Below are 6670 nucleotides of genomic sequence, written 5' to 3' on the forward strand. Positions count from 1 at the left end.
CCATCTTCTTTTGATGCTTCCTGCATCATTCAATATTTTGCCCATAGAATCTTTCAATATTGCAGCCCAAGACTTATTTTTTTTTCCTCTGTTCTTTCAGCTTCAGAAATGCTGAGTGCGTTCTTCCCTTTTGGTTTTCTAACTCTAGGTCTTTGCACATTTCGTTATAGTAATTGGCTTTGTCTGCTCGAGATGCTCTTTGAAATTTTCTGTTCAGCTCTTTTATCTTGTAATTTCTTCCATTTGCTTCAGCTACTCTTTGCTCCAGGGCAAGTTTCAGAGTCTATTCTGACATCCGTTTTGGTTTTTTCTTTCTGTCTTGTATTTTTAACGACCTTTTGCTTTTTTCATGGATGATGCTCTTGATGTCATCCCACAGTTCTGGTTTTCAGTCATTGGTGTTCAATGCATCAAATCTATTCTTTAGATGGTCTCTAAATTCAGGAGGGATATATTCAAGGTCATATTTTGGCTGTCATGGACTTGTTTTAATTGTCTTCAACTTCAAGTTGAGCTTGCATATGAGCAGTTGATGGTCTGTTCCACAATCAGCTCCTGGCCTGGTTTTGGCTGAAGATACTGAGCTTTTCCATCGCTTCTTGCCACAGATGTAGTCAATCTGATTTCTGTGTGTTCCATCTGGTGAAGTCCACATGTATGGCCACCATTTGTGTTGTTGAAAAAAGGTATTTGCAATGAATGTCATTGCTCTCGCAAAATTCTATCACGTGATCTCCAGCGTTATTTCTATCAGCAAGGCCAAATTTTCCAACTGCCAGTGATTCTTCTTTGTTTCCAACTTTTGCATTCCAATCACCAGTGATAAGCAACACATCTTGATTGCATGGCTGGTCAATTTCAGACTGCAGAAGTTGATAAAAATCTTCAATTTCTTCATCTTTGGCTTTGGTGGTTGGTGTGTAAACTTGAATAACAGTAGTATTAATGGGTCTTCCTTGTAGGTGTATGGATACTAACCTATCACTGACAGCATTGTACTTTAGCACAGATCTTGCAACATCCTTTGTGATGATGAATGCCACACCATTCCTCTTCAATTCGTCATTGTCATTCCCAGCATAGTAAATCATATGGTTGTCTGATTCAAAATGGCCAAAATCGGTCCATTTCAGCTCACTAATGCCTACGATATCAATCTTTATGTGTTCCATTTCATTTCTGACAACTTTCAATTTTCCTAGATTGATACTTCAAAGATTTCATGTTCTGATTATAAATGGATGTTTGAAGCTGTTTCTCCTCAATTTGAGTCATGCCACATCAGCAGATGGAGGTCCTGAAAGACTTACTTTATCCATATCATTAAGGCTCGTTCTACTCTGATGAGGCAGCTCTTTTCCAGTCCTATTTTGAGTGCCGTCTGACCCAAGGGGCTCGTCTTCTTACACTGTATTGATCAATATTTCCAAGCTATTCATAAAGCTGCCCAGTACTGTATTTAGACAGTGTTTCTCTGCTAATCATAAGGTTTACCCTGGTCAATTTTTGAGAAGTGGATGGTCTCCTCCTTCTTCCTAATCTGTCTTAGTCTGTAAGCTGCATGAAACCTGTGCACCATACACAACTCTGCTGACGTCTGAAACACCAGTGGCACAGCCTCACACCTCACAGCAACGTACAAGCCCCACAGGATGACAAACTGACAGCCAAGTTTGTCTCCCTTAGCTGTTGGAAACTTCTGCGCCCTCCCCTTACCTAATTCCTACCTGGAACCTGACACTTTGTGGTTCCTGGCCACTCCCTCCCTTTCCTGGCTCTAGGGTCTTGGGGCCTAGCCTTGCCTCCCACCCCTTTTTACCTGGATATCCTGCTGTTCTGGAGGTTCCTGGCCCCTCCTGCTCCCTCCCTTTCCTGGCTCTAGGGGGCTTGGGGCCTAGCCTTGCCTCCTGCCTCTTTATAGCTAGATATCCTGCCACTCCTGAGGTTCTCCCATTCTATTATGGACCAATTTTTTAAACTATGCTTAAGTCAGTCACTGTGTCTTAAAAAAAAAATCTCTCCAGAAAATTTATTTCTTCTTCAGATGTTTTCTCTATGACTTTACCTTTGAATTGCTTAGATCTTTTTGCAGGGAGGGTCTTCTCCACATTATTCGGCACTCTATCTAGCAATAGTGTTTTTCATGGGGCCCAAACACAGTAGTTGCTCAAATGTGTGTGTGTGTGTGTGTTTTAAATTGGAATGAATTGGATTTAGAATTTATCAGAAGTCTGCTGACACTTTTTTTTTGTCCTTGTCAAGATTAAGCAGAAAAAAGAGTAAGAATGTAGAAAACAACTTTCAGCATCAACAAAATTAAAATAGGCAGGTTTGTGTTACATCTGAAGAATGAGGAACTATCACAAGTATTAAGGTCTTAACTCTATGGTTCAATACATATGATTGAATTTGATTGTAATAAGATTTCCTCTAGTTGTCAAAATGATAAGTTTAAGTGTCCTGAAACTAAAGAGGTTCAATCTAAGATACTAAACCAATTTTTAAAAATATTTACCAGTTATTATATGAAACTGTGCTCTTATTTATCTTGACAACTCCTCAATGACAATACCTTTCCCTCCTTGTCTGGCAAAATAAACTTGTGGCACAGCATTGTTTCCTTTAGATCTTCACAAAGCTATACAAAATGCCAGAACATTCCATGTGCAGTTAAGGAGACGAGAGAAGAACAGGAGTAGGCAAATTGCTTGCTCTTCTAATTGCCTTTAAGCCTTTTAGCTACTGGTACATGCAGATGAAATAGACCCTTTGTCCTTAGATTATCATCGGATCAGTTATGTTCATTACTAAACAATACAACACAATATGCTTGTGAACATAAATTCAAAGTTAAAACAGAATTGACTCAGAACATTTTAAAAAACAATTTATGTGGAGAAACATTTCAAATTGCAGAGTGAAGAGCTTGAACATGTATATTTATGGAGAAAATACCATTTTGTTACCATTGCAACAAACACAAGCATAATTCAAGGTGTTCCACTGGGGGCACACAGTGCCTTTGAGACCATGTTTTGTCTTATTGTCCCTGGAGCTATTTCCAATGGTCAACTCCAACCCCAGATATCTGGAGATAAAGTTTTTCCCTTGAGATTATTGACTCTTAAATGCCCTCTCTGCTAGTTCATTTGAGCAGTTTATTAGCATAGTGCCTAAGGCACTTGACTGCTAACTAGAAGGCTGGTGGTTCATACCCACCAGCCACTCCTCAGAAGGAAGGTTGGGCAATCTACTTCCATAGTGATACCGCCGTGGAAACCCAAGGAGGGGTCACTATTAGTCGGGTTCAACTGGACAGCAAACAACAACAACAACAACAAGGTATAAAGAGTTTTGGTAGGTCCCAAATAGCTAAAACAATGTTGAAAGAGAAGAGCAAAGCAGGATGGCTCACATTTCCTGATTTTAAATGTATTATATAACTGTAGTAGCCAAAACAGCATGGTGCTAATACAACAACAGAGATACAGTCCAATGGAATAGACTTGAGAGTTCAGAAATAAACCCAAACAGGTATGTTCAAGAGAGTCTCTTCAATAAATGGTGCTGGGAAATTGGATTTCCACATGCAGTAAAATGAAATAGGATCCACGCCTCTCACCATTCACAAAAACAAATTAGATAATTGTTATTATCTAATATAATAACAAAAGCCCAAACAATAAAATACAAAATAAATGAGACCTCATACAAATTATAAACTTCTGTTCATCAAAAGACTTTACCAAAAAAGTGAAAAAACAAGCTGCAGACTGGCAGAACATCTTCAGAAACCATATATCTGACAAGAACCTGATGACTGAAATATACATAAAACTTTGACAACATAACAGAAAGCCAAATAACCCAATCATAAGATGGGCAGAGGACTTAACAGGCATTTACCAAAGGGGATATTCAAATGGCCACCACACACATGAAAAGATACTAAGTATCATTAACCATCAGAGAGATGCAAATCAAAACCATGGTGAGACATCACTAGCACGGCTAAGATTAAAAAAAAGGAAAATAACAAAGGTCGGCAAAGATATGAGGAAATTGGAATCCTTATCTATTGCTGGTGGGAATGAAAAATGGTATAGCTGTTGTGGAAAACAGTGTGGCAGTTCCTCAAAAAACTCAAAGTAAAACTACCATATGACTCAGCAGTTCCACTTCTAGGTATACACCCACAAGACTTGAAAGTAGAGACTCAAAAAGAGACTTGTATATCAATGTTCAACACAGCATTATTGACAATAGACAAAAGGCAGAAAACAACCTAACTTCCCATCAACAGATGAGTGGATAAACAAAATGTGGTACATACACACAGTGGAATACTACTGAGCTAGTACGAGAAACCAAGTCTTGATACATCTTACAGTATGGATGGAGCTTGAAGACTATGCTGAGAGAAATAAGTCAATCACAAAAGGACAAATATTGTTATGACCTCACATATATAAAAAAATAAGGAAAATGTTTAGAGATTAAAGTTTACTAGTGGTTACCAGGGGTGGAAGGAATAGGGGGAAAGCAGGGTTAATGGTGATGGAAAAATTGCATCAATTAAAGGTAGGGTTGCACAGCCAATTATTGTAGTTGCTGTCAATAAGTTGTACACCAGTAAAATTGGTGTACAAAAATTGTAAAAATTGCCAAAAGTTATGTGATAGATATATGTACCAAAACCAAATAACCAAACTCACTGCCGTCGAGTTGGATTTGACTCATAGCGACCCCTCCTTGGGTTTCCGAGGCAGTATCACTATGGAAGTAGATTGCCCAACCTTCCTTCAGAGGAGTGGCTGGTGGGTTTGAACCGCCAGCCTTCTGGTTAGCAGTCAAATGCCTTAGGCACTGTGCCACCAGAGCTCCCAGATATATGTACAGCAATGACAGAAAAAGAGTAGCTGTTGAGGCTGGTTTTGTATAATCAAAAACCTCATGGGATTTGGTTCCTTGGTTTAGAGGTTTACAGTCATGGTTTCACAGGCCATCCCAGTTAATTGGCCTAATAATGTATTTAATGCTTCTGTTCTACCCCCTAGTTCATTGTGTAGTGTCTGGGATCTTAAAAGATTGCAAATGGCCATCCAAGGCACAGAGAGTCAGGAATAGGAGGAAGATGTGGAATGTATAGTTACTTGCCTCCATAAACAATTGCCTCCTTTGCCATGAGACTAGAAAAACTGCATGGTGTCCAGCTACCATATTAAACATTTTGATCAAAGATTCCATAGGCAGAATAGAATTTCAAATTCTCATGGGCTCTAGACTTTCTGGAGCCATGGAAGGTGGATGAACCCCTGACACTACTGCCCTGAGATAATCTTTCAACCTCAAATTAAAAATAACCCCTGAATTCATCTTAATCCTGAATAATTATTTAGCTTAACTAGTAAAAAACATCTGCACTGAGCATTATGCTCTTTTAAGAATGATCTATATGGGATCAAATTGATAATAGCAACTAGAAAGATTAACTAGGAACATTAGGGGGTAGTGACCTTATGTTAAGGAGGGTGAAATGATTCAGAAATGAAGGATGAGATGGTTGCACAGTTCAGAGTGTGGTCAATGTCAGTGGATTACGCATGTCATGCGGAAGGTGCTGAAGTGGTACACGTTTTGCTGTGTATATTCTCAACAACAATAAAATAAACAGTTTTTTTTTAGGGAACAAAAGAGTTTTAGTGATTTCAGAGTGTTTCTAGTTCATGTTTCAAGGAATGCTAATACTTCAAGAAACTAAATAGGGTAGCATACAATTACTCTAGTTTTAACAAACATTTTCATTGTAAGCAAGAAACACTGTTTAAGAGTCATGCAAAATAGTCACATTTGAAGTGGGCCAAGTCTTTTTAAATATTTTAATAAAAGAAATGGTAAATCAACTATAATGTCATAATGGTAGTGATTCCCATTATGAAAATATGTTGAATCCATGTTTTACTAGACAGACTTAGCAGTAACTTGACATATAATGGGAGAGGACTAGAATATTTTTATATTGTCTAGCCTAAGGCATTTTCCTGCCAACTAAAAGGTTGGTGGTTCAAACCCACCAGCTGCTCCATGGAAGGAAGATAAGGCAATCTACTTCTGTAAAGATTTATTGCCTTGGAAACCCAAGCGGGTTGCTATGAGTTGAAACTGACTTGATAGTTGTGTATTTTTTTTTTTTTTTCCAGACCAACTAAAATTAATGGCCAACCAGTTCATTATGGGGCACTAATCAATATAATAATGGGAGCTCTGGTAGCATAGTGCCTAAGGCATTTGACTCTTAACCAGAAGGCTGGAGGTTCGAATGCACCAGCCACTCCTCGGAAGGAAGGTTGGGCAATCTACTTCCATCATGATACTGCCTCAGAAACCCAAGGGTCGCTATGAGTCGGATTCAACTCCCTGGCAAAAGAACAACACAACAATCAAAATAATAAGCTATCATGTAGAACCTACTACATTTGCATTCTCACTTGGAATGCAGATTCAACAAACTGACCAAGATCCTAGGTTTTGATTGTTGACTCTCCAGTTTGATTTTAGAACTCAGAATTTTAGTAAGACTTGGGAGCTCTGGTAGCATAGTGGCTAAGACACTTGCCTGCTAACCAGACGGCTGGCGGTTCAAACCCACCAGCCACTCCTCGGAAGGAAG

At 38.8% G+C, this 6670-nt stretch overlaps 1 protein-coding gene across 1 annotated transcript in view; it reads right to left on the minus strand.

Moving 5' to 3' along the window:
- MAP2 (microtubule associated protein 2) overlaps positions 1-6670 on the minus strand; it is a 78533-nt gene that overhangs the window by 24954 nt on the left and 46909 nt on the right. The window lies entirely within an intron of this gene.

Source organism: Orycteropus afer, unplaced genomic scaffold (genome assembly GCF_000298275.1).
Source record: "Orycteropus afer afer isolate SDZICR_OR568_19922 unplaced genomic scaffold, OryAfe1.0 scaffold00002, whole genome shotgun sequence".
NCBI lineage: Eukaryota > Metazoa > Chordata > Mammalia > Tubulidentata > Orycteropodidae > Orycteropus > Orycteropus afer.